Here is a 12,355-nt window from a genome sequence, read left to right as displayed (position 1 = left end):
CCAACAATCTCTTTCCCAGCAACTCTCACTGGTCGCTGTAGACGACAAAAATCGACATTTTAAATCTTCCCAGTGGCAGCACAGAACACCTGCAACTGATTAAAAAGTTTTCTACCTTGAAAAAAACTCCGTGCGTGGGAAAAAAATGCACTCCAAGGGCTGGTTCTGATCTGGCTGTGTGGGACAAAGCCCAGAGGAGCTCTCCATGGAGAAGACCTGAGAAATGGACAGGATGTTACACTAATGGTCCTGCACCATTTAGAAAAGATCCAGCCAAATAACACCCACCTGAATAGAGCTCCACAAGCTTTTTATAAAATTAATAAAGCGTGTAAGAGATAAGTGTCTCCCATTAGTGGATTTAATACCTTGGCTTAAAAGTCCTACCCAGAAAACTTCCATGGCTTTTTTTGCTGACTTTGATGGATTTCAGCAGCATAAGAGAGAAGTGGAACTCACCCTAAAAGTCAGACAGCGAATGCAGAAGTCAGGACTTAGGAAAAAGATTAAAAAAAAAAAAAGAACTGTTGATGTTTCTCCTCTCTGACACGTCCCAGTCTGTCAAAATGGCCACTGCCTTTATTTTGTTTAATCACTTATCTCCATGGAGGGAAGAGGAAATTCCCAAGAACGCACGGTCGTTAAAAATATTAGCCAGGGCCTGGTGATTATTTTTGGTAGCTAAAAACTTCCTGGCTGAGGGTTCTGGGTTTGCATTGGACTCGAGTAAATGTTTTAGGATAACTTTCATAAATACCCATTATACTCAAACCAGTGGGCAGTTTACAATTCAGCTGGGAAGGGCGGGGACATGTTTCTCTTTCTTTTGTTCTGCCTGGCCGCATGCTAAAGTGCATAGATCCACACTGAATTAGCATTTAGCTATTTTCTTGTATCCTTAAATAAAGGACCAGTTCACACAGTCAGAAATCTCTGTTTCCTTTAGGGCAGGAAAAAGGAAGTGAATGCAAGGGGCAGATTTGGAGTTTGCTTGCAAGAACAATTGAACTCCCATCCAGAGGGGAAGGGGATCTGCGTCAAGAGGAATTCACTTTTTTTCTCTCTCTCTCTTTTTTTTTTTTTTTTTCCTCTCCCTCTGAAAGGGAAGAGAAAAAATGACCTTTAGTTTAAAAGCCTGAAAGAATAAAGGTCTGAGCCTTCAGAGCTGCCTGCACAAATATAGCCATAAAGGTTTTTTCCTGACAAAAGGCTCCCGGGGCTGTTCACGCCGTCCTTCAGCGACTGCGGACGCGGCTCTGGCTGCTCCTCTCTTACTTATCCCAGGTGAAGGGCGGCACCCAAAACCTGTCAGCAGTTCCTGCCCACCAGGGACAGGCCCTGGCTGATTCTGAACAATATCTGCCATTTTTCTCACTGTCCCTCCCCATGCTGGTGGGGCGGATGAGGCTTGGTGGATGGGATTTAGAGGATCCCCTTGCTTTGTTCCCCCAAAATTTTGTTTGTAGGTGTGTGTGCAAGCAGGCAGGGCATTGAGTCAACCTGTTGTGGGGCTGTTTGGTCCTTTTACTGTACACCACAAACCCTTTCCTAGCTTCTCTGGGCAGAGGATGTCCACTGAGCTCTCAGGGGCTCGACTAAGTGTCAAAACATTATCTGTGCGGTCTCACCCAAACCATTTCAGCCCTCAGCACTACTCTCCATTTAGTTGACCTTAAATATCTACAGAGTATTTTTGTCTGTTTTTCCCTCCACCCATGCAAGCTAAATTTCCAAGACAAGCTTCCAAGGAAGCTCCAGAGCTGGAGAACACAGAGGCTGAACCTTGTTCAGATGTTTGAGCATCTCCAAGGGCATGAAGGACTTCGGGATGAAGGTGAGTGCCACAGGCTGGAGCATCCCCATGGTTCCCTGCTCTTACCAGAGCAATCCTGAGAAAAGATGGACTCATCACCTTCCCCTCCTCTCCACACATCAGCCAGATCTGTTCCACACCCCTGAGGGGTCTGTGCCCCAATCCAGAGCCAGGCCAGCAGCTCCCATCCTGCAGAGCATTGCTTCCCCAGCGTAATGACCAGGGGCCCAAGGGAGCACAGGGGATCCAGCTCCTCTTTGGGTTCCCACACACTCACAAAAGCTCCTCGGAGCAGTTTTCCTCCCATCCAAGGAAAATATTTGCTCGGACCATGAAGCCACGGCTGGGCAGCGTCAGCAGCAAATGTCAGCGATTGTCGGCAGGAGAGAAACTAATCAGGCAAAATGGGCCAAATTTCTCCCGGGAGGAGCTGCTCTGTGATCACTGAGGAAGGATGGATGTGGCCTAATGGTTAAATGGATCATTCTGTGCTCTCTCGTGGCCTCTCTCCTGGTTTTATCTCAGCTGCTTTGCTGCCTGCCCAAGAGCTCAGAAGAGCTGGTGACCCTCCTGCCAGCACATCACATCCACCTCCCAGATGAGCTGGGCTGAAATCACCTCTCAGTGCTAAAGCTGTGGGTCTCCAAATACATTTTGGCAGGTTTCCACTTCTGTTCTCTGGAGCTGTCCGTCCTCAGTGAGTGCAGCTGGAGGGATGTCCCCACCAGCACTCAGAGGGACAAACCAGAGCCAGCAGAGACCCAGAGGGACAAACACAGCCGGTCCCAAAGCATCACCTCTGCTGAGGTCAGATGTCTGCAGAGCCTGGCACGAGGCAAAGGTGCATCTGGGAAGGCTGGGATGACTCAGTCCATGAGGAAATGGTGTCACCTCCAGCCCTGTGCAGCAGCTCCTCTCCCTTACTCTTTTCCAGCTCCACACACGGTTTTACCCTTTATTACCAAAACTTCCTGACCAACCCCCCCCCAGATGAGGTTTGAGGGAGGTTTCAGGTCCTACTTATGGGTCTGTAATATCATGGGAGCCCATCCCCACATCCAACCCAAGACGGGAACAGAACAGCAGCAGGAGAGGCGCATGGAGAAGGGGAGGATCACACCAAACACCTGGGAATCTGCCAGCCCCATGGATTTCTAATCTTATTCCTGTTCCTCTTGAGCTCCCAGCATGGAGCATGCATGGACTGCACCTCCTACCTTGGTGCATAAAGGTAATTCATTAACCTGCAGGAATGAGGAGCCTAAACTTTCCCCCAGTCCCTGTGACAGCAGCAGTTCCCCATGGTGCTGCTGGGGTGGGGACAGTCCCCAGGGTGGGGACAAGCTCCTGGGCTGTGCCAGCCAGGCAGGACATGTGTACACAGCTCCTGAGGAATGCACCCTCCCAGCAGCAGCTGCACAACAACAATGGAAAGGCACAAAGTCCAGGAGAGCCCATGGATGTGTGGAGCTGGGTGCCAGGAGGGGTTTTGTTCCACTCACGGGTTTTTAGCAGAGTCACAGCCCTGGGTTTGGGATTTCGGGCCAGACTGCAGTGGGACCAGGCAGGTTGTTCCCGAGGCAGGGCAGATTGTGACAGAGTTCTGAGTGCTTGTGCAAGGCCAGGGATAGTGGCAGAGCTGGAACTGTGACCCCACAGCACCTGCAGGGCTGCCAAGTCCCCAGTGGGGATGGAATAAACTCATTCCCTCCCCAGCCCTTGATTTGTCCAGCAGAAGCAGCAGAACCAGTCCCAAAAAGACCACAGCAGACATTGGGATTACTGCCCCAAATGTCACCTGAGCACCCCAACAAAGAGGATAAACTCATCTAGAAGAAACACTGGGAATGACCCAACCTTAATTTACAGCAAAAGAGCACTTTCCTTCTGCTCCTGGGGGATCCAGGGCTCAGGGATGCTGCTGGAGGCTGTGCCAGCCCCGTGGGGAGCCTTCAGCTGTTTTATTCATAGAAATCTTCCCTGGCAGCAGCCCAGAGAGGGTCTGTGCTCCGAGGAAGCGGGCAGGGCAGCACAGGCAGCATGGCCAATGTCCCAGCAGGACAGATAACATCTGGACCAGCCAGAAATGGAGCCATTGGAGCAGGACCTCATGACGTGCCCAGTTCCTCCTGCTGCACACACGAACGCTTCAGGTTGGATCATCTTATTTTCCATAAACACACCAGGTCTTTAATCCTGGATTTGCAGGACAGCGCTGCTGGGGTGGTGCTTTGAGCTCCAGTGTCAGCCTTAAACCTGAGCTTTGCTGAGATTAGCCCCAGGTACAAAGCCAGCAGCACTCAGCAGGTTCTATATGAGCACAAAAATTGGTTGGATCAGGATTCCTGTGGCACACAGTGAGCAAAAACACTGCCCTGTTACTTCTGAATTCCTTTTCTTTTTTTTTTTTCTCTCTGTTTTGATTTTGATTTATTTTTCTCCCGTAGGAAGCAGCTCAGAGATTGGTTGTGACATACCCCAGGCTAATTCCATGGAAAGCCTGTTTTCCAAAGGAAACATTTGCCATCTTACTCCCAGCTTTGATTTGCCTGTCCCTGCTCACTTGCCAGAGCTTGTTCTGCAACGTTAATAGGAAAGTTTCTTTGCACAGAGCCAATTGTGCCCGAGTGATTTTGTTCAAGGGATAAAAAGCACATTCACTCGGTGTTTGAGATGACATTTATTTGGTGGGTGAGCTGGAGAGCTCGGTGGGCTGAGAGAAAAAAACATCCTTGTGAGGAGATCTTTCAAAAGAAAAGAAACAAGAGCCCAGGAGAGATAAGAAAATGAGCACTTGCAGAATCTGGGAAAGCCTCGTGCAGAGGGACGGAGACAAAGCACCAGAATACACTTTATTTGTGACAAGCTTTCCATCCTGGGCAGCCAAACAGGACATCCTGCTTCAGTTCTCCTTCCTCTCTTTAATTAGAGTAGCGTTCGGGACACTGCCATTAATGTCATCTCAGCATTTCCATGACAAAGCCCTGTTTTTGCTGGATTTTAGGAACTTGGCCCCAGAAAAGCCTGTTATTAGTGTGGAACTGTTCAGCACAGAGGCTGGAGCAGGTTTGCAGCCAGTTCTGTGACATTTCAATCACTGGGAGCTGCCACCAGCTCGGAGAGAGGTGTTTCCATCCAGGATGTGTGAAGGAAATCAGAGCCCATCTCTGGCCACAGCAGCATTAGGGGTGTTTGTGCTCCACTCCAGGCCTGAATTGTGGCACCTCTCTGACATCTAAAAGTCACTGAAAACACACCACCCACGTTTTCAAATCTGTGAGTAACCGTGGAAGCCTCTGTGGCTGCAAATAACTAAAGTAGAATCTGAAAAGAAAAGCAGATTTTCCAGCAATGGTGTTTGCACTGCCTGAGAACAGGGCCTGGCTATAGCGCCCCAGAAAGGAGCCCCCAGAAATCCCTGTCAAAGGGACACAAACACCAGCCTGGCTGGCCAGGGAGCTGTAGAACACCCATGTTTGAAAGAAGCTGAAATGCACCTTAAACACCAGAACAGCCTGGCAGAGCTCAACCAGCTCTGCTGATAAACCAGATTCCTGTCGTGCTTGTTGTGCTGTATAAACTCCTCCCTTGGGGTCTCCAGGGCAGGACCTGGGGTTTGTGCACAGCTCTGAGCACAGGGACAGGAGAAATCCTTATTCCCATCCCACTGAGAACCCTGTCACACCAGACTGTGCATCCCTGAGCAGGGGAAGCCAGAGCTCAGTCCAGCCAATGCCTCAGGGGCTGGTTTTGGCTTGAGATGTGCTAAATATTATTAGCAAAAAGAAAACCACTTTTTTTTTTTTTTCATGGTGGAAAAACTGGTCCTTCCAACCGAAAATATTAGTCAGATCCTTCCACTCCTAAAGGGAGGGCAAACAGATCCCTTTGTGCTCCTGCTGCAGTCCCAGGTGCATTGCTGGCATCCAGAGCAGGGCAGGCTCTGGAAGAGGCTGTAAAGCAACATTTCATCACAGGATACTCCAAAGCAGACAGGGTTAAGCCAAACATCCTTTTACTGCTCCTCTTTCACTTCCCATTTGAGGGGAGAGCACACAATGGCCCTGCACCTTGAGCTGGGGGATCCCCTGCCTGGGATGAAGGAGTGGGGCTGCATTTTCTCCTGGCTTCCTGCATGGCCAGGCTGGTGTGTCCCCCTGTCCCACGTTCCCACGAGGAATTCCCTGCCTTTTCCCACCTGTGCTGCCACCCCACAGCTTCCTTCACTCGCTGAGGAGCCAAATCAGAGAAATTACCAGATTCAAACAGACTAACAAGAGTGAGGAAACGCTGGGAACGGGCTGTTTTGGGTCTCTGCAAGCTGTTTGGAGCTGTTTCTCCAGTTTCCCACCTGCTGGAACAAACTGCTTTGGCTGAAAGGCACCGATGCTCCAATGCCACCACATGGCAGATGCCCAGTGGCTCCTGGCTTTTGGCTGAGGAGATTTAGGATGTGCTGCCCACTGATGCTGGACACCCCCGGGAAGGGCTCAGGGCTCCATCCCCCTGCCCTGGCCCTCAGCAGAGCAGAGCAGGGCAGGGCAGGGCAGGGCAGGGCAGGAAGGGAGCAGCGGAGATGAGGAGATGAGTGTTTCCTGCCCCTCTGCAGCCGCACAGAGCAGCGCTGTCACTCAGCGGCCCCCGCAAGTGCAGCAGCAAGATAACTCCAGACACAGCCACCATCACTTCCCCCCTTTGTCCCCGGCTTTTTTCAGGCCTTCCTGAGCACAAACGTCCCATCTCCAAAGGAATGTCACTGCTGCTGGTCGCCCCTGGGATGCCGAGCGGCCGCGCTGCCCACGGGATCCGCGGGGATTTGGGTGCTCCAGCACCCCGGGGTGGGGAGCGGCTGGCAGCCCTGAGCTGGGAGGTGACATGGGAGGACATGGAAGGCATCCTAACATGGAATTGAATGGCCACATCCCCCAGTTTCCTGACCTGAGTCACTGCCGAGTGCAGGAGATGAAAGGAGCTCGGGGAAAACAACCCGCTCAGGAGCTCAGGGCAGCCCGAGAGCCAGCAGACCCAGAGTGCTGCACATTCCTCAGGCTCCTGGGACCGCACAGTTCCTCTCCAGCCTCACTAGATGCTCCAGCCCGTGCCTGGGAGGTGCTCACAGGACGTTTCATGGCTGTGACAGTCCCTGCTCTTTGCCCGTCCCTTTGTGGTGCCCACTGAGCCAGCCTGGGGTAACCCCCAGGCACTGCTGGCCCTGGCACAAATCCCACAAGAACCCTTCTGATCTGAAAGCACGGAGCACTTCCAGCCTTTATATTAGGCTGTATTTTCCCCCAGATTCCTTCTTCAAAAAGAGGGCTCTGGATTTGGCTTTTTTGGATGCTGTCCCCCTGCAGAGTTCTCCCTCTGACTCTGCACAGCCACAGGGAATCAGCCCCACAGGAGATGTTCTCACTCCCACAGCACTGTGGGGTAAAGAGGGACTTGGCAGGAACAAGGGGGAGATGTGGCACCCCCAGAAAGGGCCCAGTGTCCCCAAAGCCAAGGCTGGAATGCAGCGAGGCTGTTTCGTTATCTCCTCCCCTGCCTCTCAAGGACAAAATAATCTAACGGTTGTAAAAACACATTTTTCACCAAGGGATTCTTCATTAGTGCTTGTTTCCTCTCCCAGCCCGTTTCCTGGAAGCAGTTTGTGCTGATAGGGGTGGGCAGGAGCAGCCACGGGATGCAGGAGCTGCGTGAGGGAGCTCACGCATTCCTGCCACGCTCCTGGCCCAGGATTACACCTGGAATGCCACTGGCCACCAGCTCTCCTTGCCTGGAAACACAGGCAGGCAGGGACAGGGTGAGGGGGGAATGGTGTTAAACTAAAACAGGAGAGATTAAATTAAGTATTAGGAAAAAAATCTTCCCTGTGAGGGTGGTACGGGGTGCCCAGAGAAGCTGTGGCTGCCTCGGGATTCCTGGAATTGTTCAAGGCTGGACGGGGTTTGGAGCAGCCTGGGATAGTGGAAAGTGTTCCTGCCCATGGCAGGGGGTGGAATGGATGATCTTTAAGATCCTTCCAACCCAAACCACTCCACGATTCTATGACTGTAAGCACCTTGCAGGCAGGTCCTGGTGTTCCCAGCCCAGATCCTCCTGGTGTGAGCAGGACATGGATGGCCCATGACTCCTGCCATAAAACCTCCTGCACAGCTGTTTATGGATCAGCCATAAATATTTGCTCCTGGCTGCAGTTTTCACAGGAAAGATTTCAACCCACGAGCGATTCCTCCCTGAGCCAGTCCTTCCCTGGCTGTTTACTTTTGGAGTTCCTCTGAGTTAAACACAGCTTTAGTTCTAGAACAGCTGGAATGCGATATCTTATCATCTCCATCAATTGCAATGAACCGAGCAGCAACCAAACAACAACAAAATGGCGCTGTAAAAATGAAAAATAAATTTTAAAAATTTTAAAAATAATAATAATAAAATATAAATTCAGCCACCAAACTGCTGCCCCAGGGAGGGAGGGAGTGAGCTGGCAGGGGGAGGAAAAGGATATGGTGCTTCTGGGAGCTGTGGCCGTTTGAAGGCTGCGAAGGGAAGCAGGCCAGAGGGTTATCCAATCTCTCGGAGCAGACATTTCCGCCTGGCACGCCCCAGCAGCACAGTCCCTCCGTTCATTAATAAATCACCGATCCCGCCCGCTGCGGCTGCCCCGGGGAGGAAACGGGAGCGGGGCCGGCAGCGAGCGTGTGCTCTGGGGAGGGTGCAGGTCACAGCCAGGAACCCCCGAAAGTCCTGCACAGCTCACCTGCACCTGGCCAAAAAAAAAAAAAAAAGCTGCAGACCCCATGAGCCGGCACAAGAACTCTTCTACCAACTGGCTGTCCTCCCTTCCCAGCTGCCTCTCTGTATTTTATAGAAATCCTGAGCTTTCCAAGGGCTCCCAGGCTCTCCAGGATGCTCTTTCAGCCCCAGACAATGCAAGCAACATTGGATGTATTTAAAAAAAAAAAAAAAAGAGAGAGAGAGAGACTTTATGACCTTGGAAGTCTCTTCCAACCTAGTTATTCTGGGATTCTGGGATTGTGGAATTCTGGGATTCTGTGGTTCTGTGGTTCTATGATTCTGTGATTCTATGATTCTGTAATTCTGGGATTCTGGGATTCTGTGATCCTGGGATTCTGGGATTGTTTCCCCGGGAACACAAGCACGGTTTGTTACACAAGGGCCACTCGGCGTTTTGGGCAGATGATTTTGAGCAGATTTTGGCAGATATCTGAGCACAGGTACCAGGGACTGTCCTGCTGGTGCTGCTCCCCATCACTGCAGCATCCGAACCCATTCCCTGGTGGCACCCACAGTGCCCTGAACCCCGTGGAGGTGGATGCAGGGATGCCAGGGGTGAATGGCACACCTCGTGTCACCCTGTCCTTGCAAAGACACCCTGGCAGGTGGGACAGGAGGGACGGGGACACCCAGCGTGTGGCTGCTCGAGCCTCCAGCAGGGTGATGCAAACATCCCCAGCCCCACACCTCCCTGGGACGTGAAATGCTAAATGACACAAATTCCTGCCACCAGCGCTTCCTGTTTTCCTACTACAGCAACTCACGCTTCCCCGCCGTCCTTGACCCCTGGGACTGTGCTGGAAAGGATGTGAAATCCCTCTCCTGCAGCCTGAGGCTGGGCTTGGGGCTGCCCCGAGAGCCCGGCTCCCTCTGTCTGTCTGTCTGTCTGTCTGTGTGTCTGTGTGTCCGTCTGTGCACACACAATGGTCACATGGGCACAGGTGCCAGCAGCCTCGGGGGACAGGATCTGATAGATCAGGGGGAGAGCAGAGCCACAGAACAAAGCAAAGCCCAGCAAGGCTGAGTCTTTGATTCCAACCCTCTTCCCCCCCTCTCTGAGCAAGGAAATGCAGTTGTTTTCTCACTTTCACTCCCCCCCAAATTTCAGGTTGGTGTCTCACAGATGGAGCCAGGCTGGTCAAAGTCAAGAGTTTTGCTTTCTCTGCACAGCTGGAAAGACATTCTCAAAATCCCTTCCTGGCACATACTCCCTCATGGCATAGACTGGGTTTCCCAAAATGTCAAGCAGAGGAAGGTGGAGTTTCTGTGAGAGCAGGAATTGCTGCCCCAGGCTGTGCAGACCCTCATGGACACATGTTTAAGGAAAAGGCCCAGCCAGGGCAAGTTGTTGCCTTTCAGAAAGTCACCACCTCTCATCCCTGCTGGGAAATGATGCTGCTCTAGGGTTTCAAGATTTCAAAGTGTAAAGTAAATGTTGATCAAGTCAGAATGATGAGTGTTTCACTCTCCCTTTCTTGGGGTGACATGATACTTCAGCTCTGGTTTTATTTCATGTTTCTGTTACGGGAGTGCCAAGAGTCAGAAATCCCTCCACAAACAAAGCCAGGTCTCCCCCAGCAGCTTCACCACAGGAAACTCCACATACAGACATTATTTCTGTGGGGACAAGAGACATGAGCAGGGCTTTGGGGAGAGGGGGAAACACAAGGGCAATGGGTACCAGTTCAGCCAGTATGGGCAGATCCAACATTTACCACCTTCCTTGCAAAAAGGAGCTGTGATAACCATTTATTTTGAGGCTTTGCTAGTGGAGATCTTTTCATCTAACCACTGTTAAAGGTTAGATTAACCCAGGTCTAGGCCAGACCGCCCAGCAGCACCAGGATGTCCCTCGGGGACATCACCAAAACCTCTGCAAAAGGACACAGAAAACAGACATGAGGACACGGTGCCACACGAGTGCCCCGAGAGCCCTCTGAGCCATCCCCTGAGCCCTTTGCACAGGTCAGGGAGTCATCCCAGCCCTGCTCCCACTGTGCAATCACAGCCAGATAAAAGTCTCCCGTTCCCAGCTCAGGGCTCCAGTTACAGCTCACTTAATCCTGGATCCAGTTTGACACTGCGGCTCGGGGCTGATTGCGTGACCCGGTTGTGAGACAGCCCCGCTGAGCTCAGAAATGTTAAATACATTGTAATTGGACCCCCGGTGCCTCCACTTTTCTCCCGATGAAGAGGCCCTGGTAAGTGAATTTTCCAGAGCGCTCCCAGCGTGGAGGCCCTGGAGAGCGGCTGATTCCCAACCCAGCACGGACACATTGGGAAGCTCTTCTCCATCTGTGGGGTGGTCTAGCTTGGCCACATCAATCACAAAGCCAAGGAAACCCAATCCAGCCATTCCTGGCTTATCCCAGAAGGAAACAGGAGTGGGGCTAGATAAGGAGTGAGCTCCCTGGGGAAGGGAGGGGAGAGCTGTGCACTCCCTGTTCCAACTTCTGCTCTTTACTTTGCTGCACCTTTAATATCAAATCTCGCCCATGATGCTGCCAGCAGGCAGGGCCTGGTGAAGGGATGTGGCATCAGAGCCCAGGGAGCCTCCAGGGACACCCAGCTCTGCCCTGGTGCCATCAGGAGTGAGCTGCCAGCACGGATCCGCTGGCTGCTGTTGCCTGTCCCCACTCCTTGTCCATTCTGGGGCACTGGGGACAGCATCAAATTGGGAACAAAGCAGCCCTGATGTGCTCGAGTGGCAGGATGGACACTTGTCCCCACTGTCACCTCTCTGCTATTGCCAGGTGAGCCTGGAGGCTCCTTGGGGCAGGGCTATCTCCATGGCCATGGGGCAATGCTCCCAGGTATTATTTTGATATAAAAAGCAGCACTTCCCCCAGCTTTAAAATACTTTTCCTCTCTGGTGAGTGCAGGTGAGTGCTCCTCTTGCAGCTGCTGTCCTCTCCAGAGGGAGTTGGAAGGCCATGGTCACAAAATCAGCAAATTGGGGCAAAAGGCTCTTCCAGACACACAGGCAAAGGAAACAGATGCAAAGGGAGCTCTGTAACAGCCTCACTCTGCTACCAAACACTCTGAAACCTCTTGAAGACAAACCCAGCAGGAGCATGGAACTTCTTCTCCGCCTCTAGGGGACTTTAAAAAAAGCCATTTCATTCTCCTGAGGTTTCCAGACTCACAAGTAACAGCCAGAGGAGAAAGTGCCAGACAGAAGGTGCTCCCTGGGGTGTTGGGGCAGAGCTGGGGGCACAGAATGTCCAGTGGGCAATGGGGAGCAAGCTCCAGTCCTGTTCCCATGGCTGTTGTGGGCCAGACCTCAGATCTAGGAGTAGGAAGAGTTTTGATGCTCCCAAAAATCCTTGACATGGCCCACAGAGGCATTGCACGCAGGGAGATGCTCTCGTGGTTTGTCTTCTTTTGAAGTAAAAGCCCTGGGAAAGGCAGGAACGCCTCCAAACACACTTAATTAATCCAACTTGTCACATAAACGACATCAAAACACAGCAGTTGCAGCAGAGTCTGGGCCTCATCTCACACCCACAGAGCTAAGAGGGCTCTGCAGAGCTTCCCCAGAGCTCGGGCAGGATGCAGAGGGCTCAGGGCACAGCTTGTGCCTCGACTGGTGCAGCACTGGGGACAGCAGCACCCGGTCCCCATGGACCACTTGGAGCACAGACCCCGCAGTGTTCCCTGCTGTCCTGCACCCTCCAGCTGGGAAGTTTGGTCCCCCTTCAGTGTTTCTGTATCCGTGCATGTGTGTGAGCCCTTTCCCAGCTCGGG

The 12,355-nt window shown here is 52.1% G+C and overlaps 1 protein-coding gene across 1 annotated transcript in view; it reads right to left on the bottom strand.

The window, feature by feature from the left end:
- The window catches only part of EGFL7 (EGF like domain multiple 7), a 33,861-nt gene that overhangs the window by 21,081 nt on the left and 425 nt on the right, over positions 1 to 12,355 (bottom strand). The gene's annotated exons all lie outside the window — the stretch shown is intronic.

The sequence above is a fragment of the Cinclus cinclus genome, chromosome 19 (assembly GCF_963662255.1).
Source record: "Cinclus cinclus chromosome 19, bCinCin1.1, whole genome shotgun sequence".
Lineage (NCBI taxonomy): Eukaryota > Metazoa > Chordata > Aves > Passeriformes > Cinclidae > Cinclus > Cinclus cinclus.
This window is presented reverse-complemented; position numbering and strand designations above follow the sequence as displayed.